The sequence below is a fragment of the Oryctolagus cuniculus genome, chromosome 1, assembly GCF_964237555.1.
Source record: "Oryctolagus cuniculus chromosome 1, mOryCun1.1, whole genome shotgun sequence".
Lineage (NCBI taxonomy): Eukaryota > Metazoa > Chordata > Mammalia > Lagomorpha > Leporidae > Oryctolagus > Oryctolagus cuniculus.
In genome coordinates, this window is record NC_091432.1 from 158245036 (window position 1) to 158269035 (window position 24000).

A 24000-nucleotide genomic window follows, 5' to 3' on the forward strand; every position below is an offset into this window, starting at 1 on the left:
CAGAATAGAAGAATACAAGTCTCCAGATTGAAAAAGCTCACCAAGCAGAATCCAACGAAAATGATCTGCACATCAGTATATCCCAATAAAAGTCTGTAGAAGCAAAAGTAACCAGAAGACTCTAAAACTTTTCAGAAGAGAAAACCAGGTCACAGACAAAGGCATCGACAAGAAATGCACTGCTCAACGGCACAATGAAAGGGCTGAGAACAAACACTTCAAAATGTCTGAGAAACCATGCCTACAAAACTCTGTGTCGAATTACAAATCCAGGTGAAGACAAAGACCTCTGTAGACATACTAGGACTCCAAAAGCTTACCTCACGTGCCCTTTCTGTAGAAGCCACTGGAGGACATTCTGCAATGTACACATGCATCTAAACCTTACATGGTATTCCATAAAGACACACAATTTTTTGTCTTAAATAATTTTTTTAATTATTAAAAAATAAAGATGGTAGGGTCAATGTTTGGCTAGAAATTAAGACGCCCATTGGGATGCCTACATCCCATTTTGGAGTGCATGGGTTTGAGTCTACATCTAGCTGCAGCTACTCCAGCTTCCTGCTCATACAGTCCACCCTGGGAGACAGCAGGTGATGGCTCAAGTAGCTGAGTTTCTACCACCCATGTGGGAGACATGGATTGAATTCCAGGCTCCTGACTTAAGCCTGACCCAGGTCTGTCTGCTGTCGGCATTTGGGGAGTGAACTAGCAGATGGGAGAGATCTCTCTCTTACACTCTCTCTCTGCCTTTCAAATAAATAAAACAAATTAATTTTTGAAACAAATTAAAAGGTGGATTTTAAAAAATAAATAAAGTCATTGGAGAATATATTTCAGCAAATAAAAAGAATTATAACAACGTGAACAAAACCAAACAGTATGAAATGTAGAAGTCAGAGAACCTACATAGAATGGCAGCAGAGACAGTCTGAGGTCTGAGCAGCCAGCTCCAGACCATCCTGGGCCCTGTGGGTGCAGGAGGGTGGATCAAAATCATGGTCAACCTAAAACCATACACTCTGTGAAACTCTTCCTTCTCAGAAAAACAAGGACTAAGACTGTTTCCATGGAAAGACTCTTACTGAACAAACAATCAAAGCTATTTCTTAGATGGCAAACGATCACAGAAGACAGAAGAAAACTGGGGACGGGGAAGGGAAAGAAAACAAGCAGGCAACACGCCGGTAATTGTTAACACACAGGCTGCCTCCAAAAATCAGTGATAATGAAGTCTAATTTGGGTGGGGAAAAAAAAAAGAAGATGGAGCTAAAATTAAAAAAAATAATAAAATGTTAAGACAAATGAAGACAGCCAAGGGCTCTTGAATTCAGGGGGAAGAGAGTAGAGATACAGAATCATCTACATTTTGTCAAGTGGGCATACTAAGTTTTAAGGGTTAAAAGGAAACAAGCTTTCATACTGTCTTTGAAGTAGGAACTGCTCTTAAGAGGCCCAACCAAAAGAGAAACCTTTTGCCTTTCAAAGAACTACAGCTAATGCATACAGAAGAAATAAAGAATTATAAAGTACCATTCTGTAACCCTTAATGAAAAAAAAAGTTTTGCAAGAATTATCTAAGTATGCCAAAACCCTTATGTGAAATCTTGATGAGGAACTGAATATTTGCAAAGTTACAAGGTGTCACCCCACAGGTTACTTGTGAGTCACAGGAAGAATAACCAAACATTGCAATGAAGGCATCAGGCTTACCTCATCTAAACCCAGTGACAAATACTTGCATCACTATTAAATTGACTGAGACAATATGTGCATCCCCATGTGAAGCAATGGGAAGTAAACACCATTGTTTAGGATGCAGTCTCATCCGAAACAGTTAACTTGAATCAAATCAAGTGTTTAGCGCTCCTTGTTTATAGGAAATACAGGGTTTGGTAGAATAAGTTAACATCACAAGGAGGCAATCTGACAAATCTAGAACTTGGGAACTTCTACAAGGCAATTGGCATGGTTTTTACAACTAGACAATGTCATAACAAAAAAGGAGGGGGAAGTATTCTAGATTCAGAGGCTTAGGAGGAAGCATAATGACCAAGAACAAAGTATAGATCGAGACTGGATCTTAGTTCACACAAAGCAACACTAACAAATATTTTGGAAACAATGGAGAAATCTGAATTCTAATTGGGCTCTAAATAATACTAAAGAATTAAAATAATTAATGAGATTAATATGATAATGGTATTATGAATACACAAAAATTTCCTTTTTTGTTATTATTGTCTGAGAGGCAGAGAGACATATGAGAGAGAAGCAGACAGAGCCCCCAGCCATTGGTCCTAGACCCAAACGCCCACAATGGCTAGGTCTAGTTGAGACCAAAGCCAGGAGCCCAGAACTCAATTCAAGTCTCCCGCATAGTGTCAAGGACTCAACTACTTGAGCCATCACCTGCTGCCTCCCAGGGTATGCATTAATAGGAAGCTAGAATTGGGAGCTGAGCCAGGCTCTGAACCCAGGATGGAATGTCAGTGTCCCAAGCAGCATCTTACTGACCAGCACTCACCAGGAAATTCCATGCTAAACTAAATTAGAGTAAAAATAATGACTTTCTGCAACTTTTAAACATGTAACAAAAAATACACAAAGTGATTATGATGCATGGTTAACATTTGTTAAACACAGGAGACAAGAGACATGTATTTATTAAACCAATGCTTCTTACTCTTTAATATGTAGATAAATCAAATGCAGATCTTGTTAAAATACAGATTCTGAGTCAAAGAGTCTGGGGTGGGGCCTGAGGTCCTTTTTTCTATAAAACAGCTCTCAGAAGATGCGTGCTGCCACAGTTCCTGAGCCACATTCAAGTGACAAGAAATTATAACATTTTCTCTACATATAAATTCCAAATAGAAGAAAAAAGTCAAATTAGAACCAAATAATGCAAAAGAAAGTAATAATAGGAAAAGGAAATATGTATTTTTTTTGACAGACAGAGTTAGACAGTGAAAGAGACAGAGAGAAAGGTCTTCCTTCCATTGGTTCACCCCCTAAATGGCCGCTACGGATGGAGCTATGCCGATCCAAAGCCAGGAGCCACGTGCTTCCTCCTGGTCTCCCATGTGGGTGTAGGGCCCAAGGACTTGGGCCATCTTCTACTGCCTTCCCAGAGAGCTGGACTGGAAGAGGAGCAACTGGGGACAGGACTGGGACTAGAACCCAGGGTACCGGCGCCGCAGGTGGAGGATTAGCCAAGTGAGCCACAGCACCAGCCAGGAAATATGTATTTTAAAAAGTGGGATGATAAAACATCAACTAGAGGTAAATTTAAATTTATCAGGAGTCACAACAAACATATTTAAATAAATTTCTCAATTAAAAATACTGATTGTCAAGTTGAAAGATAAAAGGTTTTTTTTTTTAAAGATTCATTTTTTATTTAGTTGAAAGGCAGAGTCACAGAGAGAGAGAAGAGAAAGAGAGAGAGAGAAAGAGATCTTCCAACTACTGGTTCACTCCCCAAATGGCCATAACACCCAGGGCTGAGCCAGGCCAAAACCAGAAACCAGAAGCTTTACCCGGGTCTCCAATGTGGGTGCAGAGGCCCAAGCACTTGGACCATCCTCCGCTGCTTTCCCAGGTGCATTGGCAGGGAATAGGATCAGAAGTGGAACAACTAGGTCTCAAATCAGTGCCCATATGAGATGCTGGAGTCACAGGTGGGGACTTAACCTGTATAATACAACATTGGCCCCAAAAGTTTTTGTTATATCATGTATACAAGTGACAAATCAAAAACCTAAGGACTTAGAAAAACTGATAGTAGGGATTGGCGCCATGGTGCAGTGTGTTAAAGCCCTGGCCTATGGCGCCGGCATCCCATATAGGCGCCGGTTCGGTTCCCAGTGGCTCCACTTCAGATCCAGCTCCCTGCTAATATGCCTGGGAAAGCACTGGAGGGTGGCTTAAATCCTTGGGCCTCCACACCCATGTGGGAGACCTGGAAGAAGCTCCTGGCTCCCGGCTTCAGATCAGCTCAGCTCTGGCCATTGCAGCCATTTGGGGAGTGAACCAGTGGCAAGATCTCCCTCTCTCCCTCCATCCTGCCCTCTCTCTCTCTCTGCCTCTCTCTGTAATTCTTTTAAACAAATAAAATAAATCTAAAAAGAGAAGAAAAGAAAAAACTGATAGTAAAGAATTGGAAAATAGGTATCTGAGAGATCTTCAAAAAGTGCATGGAAAATGCTTATTGTGAAAAAATGCATTTTAGAAATAAACTTATAATTTCTTTTTCAAAGAACTTTTTTTTTTAAGATTTATTTTATTTGTTTGAAAGACAAAGTTACAGAGAGAGGTGGAGACAGAGAGAGAGGTCATCCATTCGCTGGTTTACTCCACAGATGGCTGCAACAGCCAAAGCTGCGCCGATCCAAAGCCAGGAGCCAGGAGCTTCGGGTCTCCCACGTGGGTGCAGGGGCCCGAGGACTTGGGCCATCTTCTACTGCTTTCCCAGGCCATAGTAGAGAAACAGATCGGAATAAGAGCAGCCTGGACTAGAACCCGTGCCCACATGGGATGCCAGCACTTCAGACTAGGGCTTTAACCCACGGTGCCATGGTGCCAGCCCCTTCCATGAACTTTTAAAAGAAAATTTATTTATTTATTTGAGAAATAGAGGTAGAGAGACAGAGAGACAATTCCCATTCCCTGCCTCACTTCCCAAATGTCTGCATCAGCTGGGACTGGGACAGGCCAAATCTGGGTGCCTAGAAACACCCCAGGTCTCCCATGCAGGTGGTAGCAGTCCAATTACTTAAGCCCTCACCACTCTACCTTCCAGGGTCTTGAATTAGCAGAAAACTGGAGTACGGAGTAGAGAATGGCAAATCCAAGCATTCTAACATGGGATAGCAGCATCTTAATGGCTAGGCCAAACACATGCCCCCACACAAATTTTTTGAAGTACACTTACAAGTGAACAAATTGGATTATCTTTTTTCTTTTCAAGGCAGGACATTAGCAATTCACTTAAATTTATTTCAAAGTAAATGAAAAATAAAGCCACATTATAGCTAACCAAACAGAGCCTTGGTACAATGATACAATAATTCGTTGAAGTGCCTATGAGTTATTCTTTTCTAGGAGTTTAATAAGGCACAATAGTTTGGGTATATTTGTCTTAGTGGCCAAGGTTAGCTTTCCCTGCCACACACACCAATATTCCCAGAGTAATTAAAGATGTTTTGTGTTAAGACATATACCACATATTCTTCATAATTCCAGCTGGGGTTGGGCCAGGTGGGAACCAGGAGTCAGGAACTCAATCCAGATCTCCCATGTGGACAGCAGGAACCTAACTACTTGAGCCCCCACCATTGCTTCCCAAAAATCTACATTAGTAGAAAGCTGGAATTAGGAGTGAAGTGAGGACTCAAATCTAGGCAATCTGATACAGGATGAGGATCTTAACTGTGAGACAACACACATGCCTGAGATGCACCTGTGGATTTACTTGTGAAATGCAAGTTTATTTTGTAAGCATAAGGGAAATATAACAAGATTATTTGAAATAACTATATATGTTTAAGTGTAGATACAAGAGACAGAATGATGACCATGTTCAGACAAATAAAGAAATAGTGCCAAACATGATCAGAAAAGGGAGAAAAAAAAGGGGAAGAAGGAAGAAAGGAGTGAGGAGGGTAGAAAGAGGAAGGGAGGGAGAAATAAGAGAAGACACACAGAGTATAGAAACAGGAAGGAAATAGTGATGGATGGAATAGGAAGAAAGAAAGGGGAGAAGTAAGAGAAAACAGTGGCTCCATGAAGGAAGGTGAAATGTCAAAGCTAAGTACATCCTACAGAAACAGGGGCTTCAGTTAGTCAGGTTGCAGTTACTTCTCTCTCAGTGCCAGAGGTTACTGGAGAAGTCCAAAGGAAAGAGCAAGCATCAAAATGTTCCTATAAGAAAGATAAATAAGTGGCTGTACCACTCCCTCAACTTAATAAGTTAATTTTAGTAAGATGTCGATTTGTAACATCACTGAAGCAGGCTAAGGCAACCTTAAGCCGAGGGAGAGAAAATGAGACTACACCTAACAGTATTTATATCAGAGGCATTGTTTAGGGGCTGGGTTTCCCAGAGGTGGGACAAAGGCATTAATGACACAAGACACAGAAAGAATCCAGGAAGACAGCCTTTGCTGAGAGATCCCTATCAACCTCTTTCTTGCTGTGATGGCTACAAGGTGTTTGCGGGCTCAGGCAGCAGGTGGTAAGATAAAGAATTCCTGAGGTGGTTTCCCATTTTCTTAAGTTTCCCATACTCTGCCCTCTCTTCCTAATCCAATGAGACAGAAACTCTAACATAGTGTCCTCTTCCCAAAGCCACCACCCTAGCAAAATCTCTGACACTTCATGCCAGAAGGTGTCCTGCATCAGCCTCCAGATCGGCACCTAGGCAACTTTTCTTGGCTTCACCGTCTCAGCCAATGACACATTTAGTCTTTGGGGGAAACTTTTCAGTTCTAAACTTGGAAGGCATCCCTGAAGCCTCCTACTTCTATTCAGGGTCATGTTATGACTTTCATTGGCCCTGTGCACTTTTCGTCCTGTGAGCGCCTTCCTCCATAAAACATGCACACACACATAACTGTATTTCACACCTGCAAAGGTATAAAAACGGATTTCAGACTGAATTCAGTTTATGCAGTCATTATTATTGCACTCATTTTTTACTTGTTTTGAGGTAAATTAAGTTTAAACCATTTGTGTGGGCTCCTGAAAGTATTCTGGACCCTAGACACTGTCTGTTCTCTGGCAGTCCTGCTCCTGTCCTGATCTCACCATTCAGTAACATCCACAGCCTATAGGGCCAAGTCCTAACTTTCTATCCTAAAGTCCAAGGCTCTTAGAAATCTGAGTCTTCTTTCTTAAAAGGATGCTTTCCCTCTGTCAAGCTAGCCTGCCCACTGTCTCTCAAACATATTGTTTCTTGCCACAATTATTGGAGTTACTTCTCTGTTTGTTTTTTTTTTTTTTTAATCTCCATGCCAAAAATCTTTACTGAAGTCTTTATTTGGCCTATGAAGAAAACTCAATTTCTGTTGTGAAAGAGATGGCATGGTGTAGGCAGAAGGACATGAAGCGGATTTAAGTAAAGTTAAATTCCAGCTCTGCCTTGAACCTGTTAACTCTCCTTTCTGATAGGTGCCCTTATTTATAAAGTCAAGATAACAGTATCCCTCTCAGAACTGTCATGAGAATTACATGAGATGAAGTATAAAACAAAAACCCTAGTAAAGTATGTGACACAAAAGCATCCTTCTTCCTTTCTCTTAATCACTTCTGCCTAACTGTGCTAGCTTCCAGCAATTTATTTCTCTATTGGATTTCATATGTTACACGTTTAAGCAAACTCAGGCAATCTTTCCTGGATTGGGTTATAAATATAAACAGTTTTGTTGAGGTACAGGTGACAGACTACAAGTTGCACATATTTAAAATGTACAATTTTTTTGAGTTATAAAATGTACAATTTGATAATCAACCCCCATCTCTCCCCTTCCTTCCTCAGGCAGTCACTGATCTGCTTGCTGTCACAATAGACATTTTCTAAAATTGTATGTCAATGAAACCATAAAACATGTACTCCTTCTTTGAATTATTTTCCTTTTGCATAATTATTTGAGATTCTTTTATAGCATTGCATGTATCAAGAAACCATTTTCTTTTAAAGATTCATTTGTTTATTTGAAAGGCAGAGTTACAGAGAGAGAAGAATAGACAGACAAGTGGCTGCAATGGCCAGGGCTGGGCCAGGTTGAAGCCAAGAGCCAGGAGCTTCAACGGATCACCCATGTGGGTGCAGGGACCCACGTATTTGGGCCACACTCTGCTGCCCTTCCAGGTGCACTATCTGGGAGCTGGATCAGAAGTGAAGCAGCCAGGACATTAGCTGTGCCCATATGAGATGTTAGCATTGCAAACAGTGGCTTAGCCTGTTACACTACAACACTGGCACCAGAGGTCATTTCTTTATATTGCTGAATAGTATTCTATGGTATAGAAATATCACATTTTTTAATCAATTCACTTGTTGATGGGCACTTGGATTCCCCCCAGCTTTGGGTTACTATAAGTGAAGCTGCCATGAACAACCTTGCACTTTCATTTCTCCTGGGGAATGACCAGGAGTGGAATGACTGGGCCATATGGTTAGTATGTGTTTAACTTTTCAAGAAACTGCCCACGTGTTTCCCAAAGCGATTGTTCTATTTCACATTCCCAGGAGCAATGTACAAGCATCCAGCATCTCCTCGTATTGCCAACACATGATATGGCCAGTCTTCTTTAAGTTTAGGCATTCTGGTGGGACAGTTTTTGAAGTGTATGTGTCTGTTATTCAGAACATAAAACAAATTTCTCCTGGAAACACTGCTGTACACTAATGCACCAGTCAAAAGCAGGTAAACACCCAGAGCTGAATTAGTGCTCATATTAGCTGTAAGCCCCAAGTAACAATTCTATTGCTTCTGAATTGAATTTCTACGTCTGAGTCTCCTACGCCCCAAGCTTCTACTTCAGGATTTCTAAAGTTAAATATTCAGCCTCTGATCCTGATTCCCTCCGAAGCCCTGGTTTAGCTGACAGGAGTGAAAGAGAGGATGAGGAGAGAAGGTTGAGTTTACTTAATTAGACTTTTGGTTTCTGTTTATTATTTTCTTGTTTTACACAACATGTCCACATAATGCACCTATAAAGAACCTCACAAGAAGTAGATGGCTGACTCAAGCTGGATAATTTGAGAAACTATTAAATGCACAATTTTTAGGCTAGGGTAGGGTGCAGGGAACACCTGAAAGATGGCACAGTGAGTAACCATGGTCACTGCTATTTTGCCTGGGCCTAGAAGAGTAAAGGAAGGCAGGGTTACTGAACCCAGAAACTTAAGAGCAGGGTGTGGACACGGTCTTCAGCTGAAGGACTTGCCAGCCCTCAGTGACCTTTAGCAGAGGAAGATAAGGGAGTAAATCCCCTAATCTCTCCTTCCTTCTACCCTCCAATTCCTGGTGGATGCTTCACAATGGCCAAACTCACAGGAAATTAGAGCTCCCAGCCTCCTGAGCATGGAGTTGGGATGAGGACAGACTGAATCTGAAGATCAGCACCGTCTATCCCCTTTCCACTCAAGCATCCACTCCTGTCTTTCACCCAACTGAAATCTCACAACCCCAACACAAGAGGAAGATGAATGCTCACCAGCCCCTGCATTATCACCTGGTTATGTCAATTCATTCTTATTCTCAGCTGAAACAAAAACCATTAGCCACCAGCAGTGTTCATATAAGGTAGGCATACAAAGAAGGAGAAAAAATAAATTGAGAAAGCTGTGCTGCTGGAATGTCTGTTTCTGTTAGTAACTATAGATACCTTCTTTTTATAATTTAATCATTTCATTTTTTAAAGCTTTTGTTAGTTTTTAACAGATTGAATGCTTCTGCCATCCACTTCATGCTTTTAATGTTTGAGATGTAGAAAAATAGAAAGATCTTACCTTCACTGGTTCACTCCCCAAATACCCAGAATGGTCAGGGCCAGACCAGGCCAATGCCAGGAGCTAGTAACTCAATCCCATGTGGATGGCAGGAACTCAATTACCTGAGTTATCACCACTCAGGAATGGAACAGGGACTTGAACCCAGGTACTCAAATATAGGATGCAGGTGTCTCAAACTGCATCTTAGCTGTTGTGTCAAACACATGACCCAATTTCATGTTTTCTGTGAGAACTCAGTGGGAAGTGTTCTTTTTTGTGGGGTAGCCCACACATTTAGTTCTGTGGCATTTGAGTTCCTAGTGGTCTGTTCACAATTCACATTGATTCTGACATGTAGGGAAGTGAAAACTAAACAGGGGCCTTGTGAATCTGCATCCCAGATGCATCCTCCTTTTCCCTTACTGGATGGTAACAACCGAAGCAATCACAGTGCCCAGTGGTATGGCCCTCTTCTCAGCCCATTTGCTCAGTGTCGTCAGGAGCCTACAGAGGTCATGGTTCTCGAATCACTGGAACCATCACGATGTTTCCTCGGGGGAATAATAGGGTTCCCTCTCTAAGTCTAAAGAGAATGGTTCTGACAAAAGTGCTGGAAACAAGGAAGATAAATTAGTATCCAGATTATGTGTCTGATCTTATGGGGGATAAACTATTGCTGTCTCCATAATGAAAGGAGTCCAGCCTGCAGGCCAGTGGCTCTGGGAGTAGCATGGTTTAACAGGTTCAGGATGGCCTTTGCTATGGGCAGGTAAAGCTTTCAGGAGAGACAGCAGCCAGATGAGGGAAAGTTCACAGTGTTGAACTTAGTTCTAGCTCCATTCCTGAATCTGTGGCCACTTTGTATATAGGTTTATTGAGAAAACACGAGAGTAGCTGGGAAAGAGAATAAATGACACTCAGGGACAAATGACCTTGTCCATCTATAAGAGCTGTATCTGCTCTGTGCCTGTCATGAAATTTCCCTTCATAAATGGCTTTACGATACCAATTTTCCTATATTCTTTTCTCTAAGTCCCGAACAACCTAGAGAATCTGTTTAGTGTGATTTATGAGTCATGTGGGCTCTAATTAGATGTGCTGTCCAAAGTTTTGCCCATTGGGAGCATTTCCCTCTGCCACGGTCTTTTGGGGTCATCTATGAATGAAACTGTACTACAAAAGCCAGGATACATAAAAGATTCTTCAGTAAACCAGGCCCACATTGCTCCATCAAGTGGTCACAGAATATTCACATGAGGCCATGTGTATGAGGTGAGGGTGGGCATTGAAGCAGCAGACTACCTGCTTGCAGAGTTTACTTGAATCCTGTGTGGGGCCGATGACATATAGCCCATTTTCATTTGTAATGGCATGCTGTTGCACACACAGTGCATACCCTTATTCATAATGAGTATTTTGCATCACATACATATGGTGGCCCATGGTGAAGTTTTTGCTCCAGCAAGGCCCAAGAACAAGCAAGTCCTTTAAATGTTAAGTTACCAGCAGGCACCAGTATTCCATTTTCAGGGGATCTCTAAGACTTATGGGTAATAAGGCTCAAGTGGCAGGACAGCTTGCACCACAGTCTGGTCCACATCAGAACCCGTTCTTATTCTGGATCCCACTCAAAATAATCTGCTTCACAGCTAACTAGAGAACAGCAAGCTAAAATGTGGCATACACTGAATCCAAATCCAAAGGCTCAACACATGTAGTATCACTTCAAGGTTAACAACTTGCTTCTTGTTTTAGATAGAGACACCCTCAGATTGTTACTCCCCTCAAACTCACACATTACAGATCCCTGAACTTTTAGGGACTTTTACCACCTACTGAATGTGACTTCTTAAGGCATCAAGGATACTTGTTACTTCCTACTCCCCAGTTCTAGTCAGCATTGTATCATCATTGTAATGGATTAGACTGAGGCCGTGTAGACACTATCAAAATGACTGGTCCCTCTGGATTGTGTAATAACAGAGAGCAGCAGAGTCACACGGTTTGGAGGCACATTAAGTGAAGGTATACTATTGCTCTAACTTGAAAAAACAAACTACTTCAAACTGCTTCTGATTTTTGTTAATGATGACAGTGGGAAAAACAAGCATTTTGCAGGTCAACAGCTATAAATGGATCCGTAGGCTGTGCTGATTTGTACCAGAAAAGATACAGTCTAGATCTCAGTCGTGACAGGCATCATCATCTGTTTAAGTGCGCAATAATACACAATCATACTCCATAGCCCATCTGACTTTTACAATGGTCAAACAGGCGACACGAAGTGCACCAGTGCATCTTGCAAGTATCTGATAGTGGCACCAACCTCTGCGATTTTCTTAGGCATGGGGAATTGTTTTTGGTTTACCATATTGAACAGAAGAGAGTACAGATCTTGTGTCGTCACTTGATCGTTTCTATCACTGTGCCCCCAATCCATGAATCAGAGAACAAATATGGGCATCTGTCTACTACAAAGTACATCTAGCCCCACTATCAATTCTAAGACTAGGCTATAACCCAATATGGACCTGAGATCCTACTGGACCAACCATAAGATGGACTTGGGTCTTGAACAATAAGTTATGTGACTGGTAGACCACAGTCTCCTGAGACAGATGTCAGTTCAGAGTAAGCATCTAATAACTTGGGGGAGGTCTTGTTATTTTTCTTTGAATTACTTATAGTTTCCTGAGTAAATGGCAGGCTCATCCTGGGAATGGGAAGGGCATGATTTGTGCTAAATACCTCACCTCTGCTGTAGCATCCTTCCTTGAGGGACTGTGGGGACTGGAGTAAGAGGCCCAGATTCCTTGAATGAAGATGTCTTCCATCTATACAACAAAATTTTCCACCAACAGGAATTTATATCAAGTATTTATATCAATATATGTTATTGCCGGCACCGTTGCTCACTAGGCTAATCCTCCGCCTGCAGCGCTGGCACCCCAGGTTCTAGTCCCGGTCGGGGCACCGGTTCTGTCCCAGTTGCTCCTCTTCCAGTCCAGCTCTCTGCTGTGGCCCGGGAGGGCAGTGGAGGATGGCCCAAGTGCTTGGGCCCTGCACCCGCATGGGAGATCAGGAGGAAGCACCTGGCTCCTGGCTTCGGATCGGCGGCCATTTGGGGGGTGAACCAATGGAAAAAGGAAGACCTTTCTCTCTGTCTCTCTCTCTTACTGTCTAACTCTGCCTGTCAAAAAAAAAAATCCTTATCAATATATGTTATTTATATCAATAATGTCAGTAGTGATTACATATTTCGAGAGAGCCTATGCTCACTTAGCTATTGACATAGGTGCCTGCGGTTCAAACTGTTGTGATTCCCACTGTCTCTATGGCTTACATGGCCACTGTGATTAGCCTGCCTTTGACAGTTAAACACTGACATTTGGCCTCAAACCTCCAGGATTTAATATTCCCATGAGATCAGGAAAATCGATCCATTTGTAACACCTGCAGGTCATCTCTGGCCTCTTGAGCTCCAGTCACCAGCTTTTCCAGCATGCTGGTGTCCTCCCACTGATGCATTTCTGTGACTACTGGAGGAGTCGTCAGGTGATTCCAATGGTATTGTTTGGGGCCACAGTTTGAGACTCACTGATATTTCAACCTCATTATATCATAGGCCTCAAAGGGTTTTTCTCAAGCTTTAAATGTGCACACATTTAAATCAGTTCAGAGTCTTGTTAAAATACAGGGTTTTGATGTAGTAGGTCTGGAGTGGATTCTATTTATTTAGAGAGACAGAAAGAGACCTCCCACTTGCTGACTCATTCCCCAAATGCCTGCAACAGCTGGAGCTGCATCAAGTTAAAGCCAAGAGCTAGGAATTCAATCTGGGTCTCCCACGTGAATGGCAGGGACCCCACATCTTGGGTCACAAGCAGCTGCCTACCACAGCACACATCAGCAGGAAGCTGGAACTGGGAGTCCAGTCAAGACTCAAACCTAGACCCTCCTATATGAAATGGAAGCATCCCAAGAAGTATCTTAATCACTATATCAAACACCTACTTCTATTTTTTAAAATATTATTTTTAAAAGTTGTTGAACATTTTTGATTGACGTGTAATACTTGTACACACTTATGGGGCACAGTGCAATATTTTACCATATGCATATAGTATAACTGCTCAAATCAGGAAATCAACATCCCATCTCTCACCCTTTCAAGTTTGGAGCCTGCCAGTTCTTCCTTCCAGCTCTTTATATGGTATATACTGCATTAGTATGAACATAGTCCCCCCATTGTGTGGTGGGACAGTAAAACTATTACTCTTTTTTTAAAAAAAGGATTTATTTATCTGAAAGTCAGAGTTACAGAGGGACGGAAAAAGAGACAAGGAATGGCCACAACAGCCAGGGCTGGGCCAGACCAAAGCCAGAAGCCAAGAGCCAGGAGTTTCTTCTGGGTCTCCCACTTGGGTGCAGAGGCCCAAGCATTTGGGCTTTCTTCTGCTGTTTTCCCAGGGCATTAGCTGGATCAGAAGAGGAGCGGCCAGGACACAAACTAGTACCCATATCAGATACCAGCATTGCAGGTGGTGGCTTTACTGCTATACCACAATGCCAGCCCCAGAACCTATCACTTTTATTTTACCTGTGTTGTGGTACCCTTTAACTTCCTGCTATTCCCCCTCTCCCCACTTATCCCAGCTTCTGGTAATCACTATTCTAAATTCAGATACAATTTTTTTAACTTCCATATGAAAGTGGATTCTAAAATCCTGGGGTTCCAATTAGCTCCCAATTGATGCTGCTGCTGCAGATACATAGACTACGATGAGTGATCATCAAGGCTGAAGGCCAATGAGTCCAGGCTTCAATTAGCCAACATAGCAGACGACTGATGTCATTCCTTGGTGGCCCACCCAACACATTAAATTCTAAGGCATTTCTGAGTTTGGTTCAATCAAATCGTATATTTTTCCCTCCTTAGTCGAATACCCTTAGGATCTGCTCCCTGATACAGATTGGTACAGTCCTGACCTGAATGTCTTTTGCACATAGGCTACTACCACTCAGTTCAGAACTCGCAGGTCCGTTCAGCCTGAGCCTAGTGGCAATGAAAGGTATGTGTTGGGGGTGGCATCAGCTTGTGTGACAACTTTCAGGAGATGTGTAGTCACTGAACGATTATATAGTAAGAACTGATATTCTCAGTGTGGGAATAGCTAGAGATCAAGGGACATCAGATTTTCAAAATTCTCTTACCCATATCTGTCCAAATGCTTCAACCTCTGTTTCAAGTCCTACCCTCCACAAGTGTCCTCACCCTGGCAGAAGTGACCTAGTGAAGTTAAGCATTTAATTGGTGTTGCAACCCAATTAAATATTGCTACAATGCTCAGCACTAGTAACTGGGCTTGGATGACAGTGTCATCTGCTCTGTGACTACAGGAGATGCTTTATCCTTCAAAAGCTGCCACCCACGCTTCCTGATTCCTTATGTCTCAATTTGAAACTCAGAGTTTTATTTCTCCTTTACTTTCTAGGACTGTCAAAAGAAACTAGCTGTCTGTATAAGTCTATATAATTATTATAATCACCATAAAAACAAGGGTACAGTTCTTGATATCCCAACATTTTGCTCTCTTCCTGAATATCATTTCATATTCATACAGCAGTAATCTGAATGATCATGATGCCGCCACAGACCAAAGACTATCTGTGTCCTATTTCCTACTGGTAAACAAGTTACCTCTATGTTCTTCAAACAGATGGGTCATCACAACTCAAAATTCCACTGTGAATGTCTTTCTCCTGGAGCCACTTATGGCAGCAATTTCTATTTCAGTTAAGATCCCAGAAACAGCATGCTCCAAACTGGATACTTTAATAAAGGCACCACCTACTAGGATTCAAAGAGTGTAGAGAATCCACAAAGAACGGTATAGTTCCCGAGAGCAAGTAACACCACGGCATCCATCCCACTCCTCGACTTGATGGAGTGATCAGAAAGTGCTTGCAAAAATGGAATATAGATTTGTACATAAAGGACCAAATGACCATCTAGTCTGCCCATGGTGACCTCACAGCAAGACAACCAGGAGCTTTTCTACTAGGGATCTCCATTGAAAAAATCTAACTGGAAGCCAAAGGTCAAGGATATTCATTGATGTAATCCATGTAGGTCAGCTTCTGGTGTCTAGCAGGATGTAGTATGTGCAACTGTGAACCTAGAAGGACATGTGGAAGGTATGTTTGTTTTTTCCAGCTATAAAAATATCTAGTAGAGTAGTTTTGTATCAGCACACAAAGAGCCTATTTTTATGGCAATGTTTGATGCATTGCTTAAATTTTCCATTTTTTATTTAATACCCTGTTGATGGACAATTAGGTTGCTTCCAATGTTCAGCTATTACAAGGCTATGGGCCCCATTGCTGCCACCTGTTCAGCTCCCACACATTACAGCCACAAGAAGCAGGAAGGGGCTGAACAAAAACCTCAGTGGCTCCCAGAGAAGGCTGAAATGGGTTCCAGGGAAAGCTCAGCAGCTGAGATTGCCAAGGAAGAACTCAGAAATACACTAGGTAAAAGCTGCATGTCCTGTGGCTTTCCAAATGAACTTTTATGTTCAGTCTCTCCAACTAATCATAAATCCCGTGGAGGACAGAGACTATGTCTTATCCTTCCGTGATCCTTCTGTAGTGCCTGAAACAGTCTGGTGTGAGAAAATGGATGGACATACTTCAGTGTTCAGACCTACACCACAATATATCCATAGACCCAGTTGCAAAGCAGAACTTAAAAATTATCTGAAAAAGAAACCCTGCTCTATGTATTCTACACAATTCCAACTGAAGTACATCAAAGTGACTGGAACATAACAGCACAGAGCACAGCATTTCAAAAAGACTGGCTCTGGTAAGACACTGACAGCTTCTAACAGTCCTCACCAAACCAGGAGTCTGGTCCTCCTTCCATAGGGAGGCATCAGTCAGGCCATCTTTGCTTTTTATTAACAGTGCTTGATCAGACACACTCCCTAAAATCAGATTACCCAGCCTGTGGCATTAACGTGATAGCGGAGTAATGGATGGTAACTTCCCATCTATCCCTTTTGGATGAATTTTTATGCATTCTGCTAAGTGACTCTGGTTTCCATTTCCCTAACTCATCTTTTTATTTTTTTTCCTTCCCAGAGTGCCCTATAAATTTGTTTTTATGGCAAGTGGCTTAGCACCATTTACATGGATTTGTTTCTCTCTGCTAGGCTGATTCTCCTTATCTCGCCTTGATTTGTCAGGGTGCATCTGACCTCCTGTCACTGAGGTCTTTCGCCACAGATAACAGGAGCAGGCAGTTTCATTTCTTAAATTTATTATAAGATCAAAGGAGTAAGGGAAAAATTAGCAGAGGATTTCTGTAAGAGGTTCAATCACCCAAGTGTATTGCTACAAAGTGTGGGCACTGAATACACAAAAATATTCAAAACAAGCTAAGGCTTTAATAAATAAAGAGGTGGTGTTGTGGCACAATGAGTTAAGTTGAAGCTTGGGACACCCACACCCCACGCTGGAGCACCTGGAATCAAGTCCTGTCTCCACTTCCTCTCCAGCTTTCTGGAAATACGCACCCATGTAATGTTAAAGTACTTGGGTCCCTGCCGTTCATGTGGGAGACCTAGATGGAGCTCCTGGCTCCTGGCTTCGATCTGGCCTAGCACTGGCTATTGCAGGGATTTGGGGAGTGAACAAGCAGATGGAGAATCTTTCTGTGTAACTATGCTTTTCAAATAAATTTTTAAAATCTTCAGGGGCTGGCACTGTGGTGTAGCAGGTAGAGCAACTGCATGTGACACCAGCATCCCATATGGGAACAAGTTGTGTCCTGCCTGCTCCACTTCCTATCCAGCTCCCAGCAATTGCCCAAGTACTTGGGCTGTTGCCACCCCTGCCACGTGGGAGAATCAGAAGAAGCTCCTGGCTTCTGGCTTCAGCCTGGCCCAGCCTCAGCCATTGAGGCCATCTGACAAATGAACCAGAAGATGAAAGCTCGCTCTCTCTCTAATTCTTTCAAATAAATAAAAATAAATACTACTTTCTCTATTTGGGACCACAGACATGGAAGAATACATTTTAATTTAATATCAACATAAAGTCAAAGTGCTATGTTAACCTCTTAGTGACCACAGATGGCACAAAGTAATAGTCTACCAAATGCTAAGTGGGCTGGGGCACTAATTTCCCTTAAGGATTCCATCTCAATTTTGGCAAACCTTTATTCCTGAAGGGTAACAACATACAGTAAAATGTACAAACTTAGGAGAGTAGTTCAGTATATACATGTGTGTGTATTGTAGGTACCTGTGCACAAGCACATGTGTACATAACTATCAATAGGTCAAGAGGTGGGACATTTCTAGCACTTTAGAATTTTCCTGTTCTCTCTTCTAAATACTATCACCCCATGCCCCAAGAATAATCACTCTTCTGACCTTGATCACCATAGACTAGTTTTACTTGTTTTGAATTTCCATCTAAAAATAAATAATAGTATCTTTGTTGCATCCAGGTTTTGTGGTGGTATTGTCATCATTATATTGTGAGATTCAGCTATGTCACTGTGTACATATAGTTTAATTCTTCCTATGGCTGAGGAATATTGTTTTATATGTATGTATCACAATTTATTTGTCCTATCATTAATAGACATTAAATATCTGCATAAAACTTAACAAACTGCACAGACATAAATCACAGAATAACATCTTCTCAGCAACACATTTTCCTCTTCCTTGCACACATCCAAAGGCAGTTTTGAAAATATCTTTCCTTCTCTATTATAGCAACACCTTGTGGCTTAAGAAGGCAACAGGTCTGGAGTGGTGCCTTTATAACCTGCAACACTGACCCTTCATTTCAAATAACCTTAGATAGCATCCAGACGTCCATTAGACCACATAACAATGTTTTAACCCTACCTGAACACATTTAAATCAGAATCTTTAGAGATAAAGCATAGAATTGGCAGATTATAAAAGCTACCTGAGTGTGGGGAGCATTCGAGACTAGACTAAATTACTGGAACTGCTAGGACTAATTCTGTGCATCTGATCTCCCATCATATGGCGCTGAGAGAGAATAAGCAACTTCCACACAGCTGCCTCACCAATTCTACTAACAAGCTGCAGGAGTTGATCCTGCTCCTGATTGGAGGAGAGCAGCGTGCTCAGAGCATGGGGAGAGAATGCCAGCAGAGTTGAGATTGGTGGAAGAGGACTATAAAGGAGGAGAGAGACAACATGCACCAGGAACATCTGAGGAACCCCTGAGGAACCCCTGAGAGAGCCGGCCGGCAGTGTGCCGCTCCTCCGCGGAAGCGGGGAAAGCGGTGGGGGTGCCACCCCTCCGCGGAGGCGGGGGAGAGCGGCAGCAAACCCGGGACGGCGTCATTCCTCCGCGAGTGGGGGCCGGCAGCAAACCTGGGAAGGGCCGGGCAAAGAGAACAGCGCAGGGTCCGGTGTCGTTCCTCCACGAGTGGGGGAGCGACACCTGAGTGATTTTAATAAGCAGTCAAGACTAAGAAATAGTAATCTGGGGGGGGGTCAGAGTTGTGACAGAGTGGGTTAAGCTTCTGCTTGTAACACTGGCATCCAATGTGGGCACCAGTTTCAGTCCCAGCTGCTCCACTTCCAATCCAGCTCCTGATAATGCATCTGGGAAAGCAGTAGAAGACGGCCCAAGTCCTTGGGCCCCTGCCACCCATGCAAGAGACTTGGATGAAGCTGCTGGCTCCTGGCTTTGGCCTGGCCCAGCCCTGGCCATTGTGGCCATCTGGAGAGTAAACCATAAGATAGAAGATCTCTCTATCTTTTCCTCTCTCTCTGTAAATCTATCAAAAAAATCTTAAAAAAAAAAAAAACTACTAATCTGGTCATATAGTCCTCAAGCTTTTGTGAATCATCAGAATCACTGCACACAAACATGTTGCTGTCCCCCACCCAAGTGTCTTTCAGATTTCACAAATTTGCCTTCCAAACTAGTTTCTAGGTGGCACTGATGCTGCTGACAACAGGATGAGAATCACTGATCTAGACTAGCTATATTATTTTATATAAGGAAAAACTGCAGGCCAGACAGCTGAAGTGATGTGAGGAGCCAGAGAGTCCATAAGTGACAAAGTTGTAATTAGAACAGAAGCCTCAAAATCAGCTTCCTCTCATTCGATAGACTCAAAACTGGACATTACTGAACATTATACCAAATGAAGCCATGATAAGGGACCACTTTTCCCCCAACAAACAAACAACCAACTAAAGATGTTTGAAGGGCTAGAGAGGCAAGTCTTTTACATAAACCCATCTGTAAAACCTTAAGTGTCCTGAGGAAATGGAAACAGGTGACACACACTCTGGAGAAGGAGGACAGAAGGGATGGGAACCAGAGGCAGTGGGGTTCCTTTCAGCATCCTAAATGCTAACCTCTGCGAAGGGGTGCATGTGCCCTCCAGCATCCCTCTCCCCACTTCAACCATCTACCAAAGGCTGAGTCACTGCAGGCTGCCTGGCCCATGCGGTCACAAGTCACCCAATCAGGAGACACCTTGACCAACTGTTCATCTCTTTCTTCCATGGCTCTCTCATAATACAAGATTTGATCCGTCTTGCTGTATTTCCCTGTGGCTCTTAATCCCACCCACACTTGCTCCTTACAATAGGATTTTCCCAAATATGGCCAGCTTGACCCCACCATTTGTGGCCCACACCTGGTGTTTATAGACAGCCCTGTGCCTAAACGTCTAAAGTCCAACAGCTGTTGGGCTGGCAATGAGCCCATCCTCCCAGCTGTGCTGCAATTACACAATGCACTGACAGCTTGGGCGTTGGCCTGCTGAGCCATTGCAGCCTGCCTTAGCGATTCCCAGAACTGTATCAACATATGTCACATGGTAGAAGAGTTTCTGCCTATGGGGCTGGATAATTTATATTTTAATTATAGGTGATGTTAACGGACACACAGGTCTGGGGACTACTGCTCAATATCATATTGGGCATTTATTTAATAAGTAATCATTAACTCAATAATTGTTGGGATTTGGGGGGGGTGCCAAATGGTCTTATACAATGATTTTTCATGGTGTGCATACTTTGGGGCAGTGGAGAAAATATTTTCAACTCAGAATTCAAGCAGGAACTGATTCATTCCACCAAATGGAAATAGAGGAAAGAGAAAGGAAATGACATCAAAGACTGCAGATGAAGGGGCCTTCACATATATTTCAAAAAGTTTTCTACAGAAAACAACTAAAGCAGACTCATTTTTAAAATAAAAACATAAGCAGAAACTTAAGAACTCTCTGGTACAGAAAGAAAAGCTGTCCATCCAATGGTGAACAACAGCAATTTGAAGAAACACCAAAAACAGCTTTTATTTTCTTCATACTGTTTGAACTCTTTACTTAACACAGAGTTAATCATATGTGTATAAAGTTAATTGAAAATTGATCTTAGTGAAAAATGAGAAGAAAGGGCTGGCGCCACGGCTCACTAGGTTAATCCTCCATCTGCAGCACCAGTACTCCAGGTTCTAGTCCTGGTTGGGGCACCGGTTCTATCCTGGTTGCTCCTCTTCCAGTCCAGCTCTCTGCTGTGGCCTGGGAAGGCAGTGGAGGATGGCCCAAGTGCTTGGGCCCTGCACCTGCATGGGAGACCAGGAGGAAGCACCTGGCTTCTGGCTTCGGATCAGCGCAGCACGCCGGCTGTAGCAGCCATTTGGGGGGTAAACCAACAGAAGGAAGACCTTTCTCTCTCTCTCTCTCTCTCTCTCACTGTCTAACTCTGCCTGTCCAAAAAAAAAAAAAAAAAAAAAAGAGAGAAGGAGGAGGAGGAAGGGTGGGAGTGTGGGTAGAGGGCGGGTATGGATGGAAGAATCACTATGTTCCTAAAGTTGTACTTATGAAATGTATGAAGTTTGTATTCCTTAAATAAAAGGTTTCTGGGGAAAATTAAATTAATAAATAATTTAAACATACATTAAAAAATAAAAAAGGAATCTGAAAATGACCAAAACCATCCCAGCAACTACAATGGTTATAATATAACCATTTTCTCAGGAAGAATCAGACTGATATCAAATGTGGTTTTACTGATTGCTGAATAGAGTGTCTTCATTATTGAAGGAATATCTAATTATTGTTTTGTCTCTTTCAGGTTGAAAACATCTTCTACAAGTCTGTTTATTTATTTTACATATACAGACACATGTACATATATTCAATTACTTGCATCGCACTTGACTTAATGATAGCAAACGCCATTTCTTCCCATTCTTAGGGCTTGCTGACTCCTCCCTCTCCCCAGAGTCATATTGCCCATACCCACAAAATACGCACTATGGAAGAAAACAAAATGTCTTACAAGTTCCTACAAACCTGAGGCCATGTGACAGATTATACACTCTTCATGTGTTCCAATCCTAAAAATCTACTTAAACAATGAAAACTGCACACACGATCGCTGCTCCAGAATTTTCATTAATGCTGCAGCAGCTAGTGGTGAGGGATGGTGGGTAGTCTGTCAGGCTCTGTCAGTGCCCGAGAGATGTCTCCACATTGGTAGTTTCTTACTATGATGGATACTTTTTAAATGATATATAGCAAAGCACAGATAGGCAGAAAGCATTTCCAAGTCAGGGTGGGCACTGTGGCACCTTAAGTTAAGCTGCACCTTGGGATGCTGGCATCTCATCTAGGTAGGGTGCCTGGCTCAAGTCCCAGCTACTTTGCTTCTGATACAACTTCTTGTCAATGAATCTGGGAAGCAGCACGAGATCGCCCAAGTTCTTGGGCCCTTGAAACCCAGAAGAAGTTCTGGATTCCCGGCTTTGGCCTGAACATCTGAATAGGTATTTCACCAACTAAGACATATGATTGGCTGAAAAACATACAAAATGATGCTGACTTCACATCATAAGTTATTAGGTATATGTAAACTAAAACCCTCATGATACATCCCACCCACAGAATGGCAATAATCAAAATGGAATGACAAATAAAGTGTTGGTGAAGATATGGAATCTCCTCACACCTAACTGGTAGGATTGTGAAATGCAGTGGTCACTTTGGAAAACAGTTTTGTAACCAGTTTCCTAAAAAATTTAAATACCTCAGGGCTTGCACTGTGGCACAGCAGGTTAAAGCCCTGGTCTAAAGCGCCAGCATCCCGTATGGGCACTGGTTCTAGTCCCAGCTGCTCCTATTCCGATCTGGCTCTCTGCTGTGGCCTGGGAGAGCAGTGGAGGTTGGCCCAAATCCTTGGGCCTCTACGCCCTCATGGGAGACCCGGAAGAAGCTCCTGGCTCCTGGCTTTGGATTGGCACAGCTCCAGTTGTTTCGGCCATCTGGGGAGTGAACCAGCAGATGGAAGACCTCTCTCTCTCTCTCTGTAGCTCTTTTAAATTAATAAAATAAATCTTTAAATAAATAAATAATAAATAAATAAATAAAATTTTAAAGACCTGGGAATAAATTTAACCACAAAGGTGAAAGATCTCTACAGTGAAAATCACAAAACATTGAAGAAATAGAAGACACCAAAAAAATGGAAAAATCTTCCATGTTTGTGGATTGAAATAATTAATATCATCAAATTATCCATACTACCAAAAGCAATTTACAGATTCAATATGATCCCAATCAAAATACAAATAACATTCTCAGATATAGAAAAAGGTGATGCTAAAGTTCATATGGAAATACAACAGATCCAGAATAGTTAAAGCAATCATAAACAACAAAAATAAAGCTGGAGGCATCACAATACCAGATTTCAGAACATACTATAGGGCAGTTATAATCAAAACAGCCTGGTACTGGCACAAAAATAGACATGTAGACCAATGGAACAGAATAGAAAACCCAGGAATCAATCCACACATCTACAACCAACTAATCTTTGACAAAGGAGCTAAAATCAACCCCTGGAGAAAGGACAGTCTCTTCAACAAATGGTGTTGGGAAAATTGGATCTCCACATGCAAAAGTATAAAACAGAAATACTACCTTATATCATATACAAAAATAAACTCAAAATGGATCAAGGATCTAAGTCTACCACCTGACACCATCAAATTATTAGGGGAAAACTCTGCAAAACATTGGTTTCAAAAGAGACTTCTTAGAAAAGATCCCAGAAGCACAGGCAATCCAAGGCAAAACTGACAAATTGGATTATATCAAGCTGAGAAGCTTCTGCACTGCAAAAGAAAACACTCAGCGAAATGAAGAGTCAACCGACAGAATGGGAGAAAATATTTGCAAAGTATCCAATTGATAAAGGGTTAATATCCAGAATCTATAAAGAGCTCAAATATCTCAACAACAACAAAACAATCCAGATAAGAAACTGGCAAAGGACTTGAACAGGCATTTTTTTTTTTCAGAAGAGTTAATTCAAATGGCCAACACACACAGGAAAAAATGCTCAGGATTACTAGCCATTAGGGAAATGAAATTCAAAACCATAATGAGGTTTCAACTCACTCCTGTTTG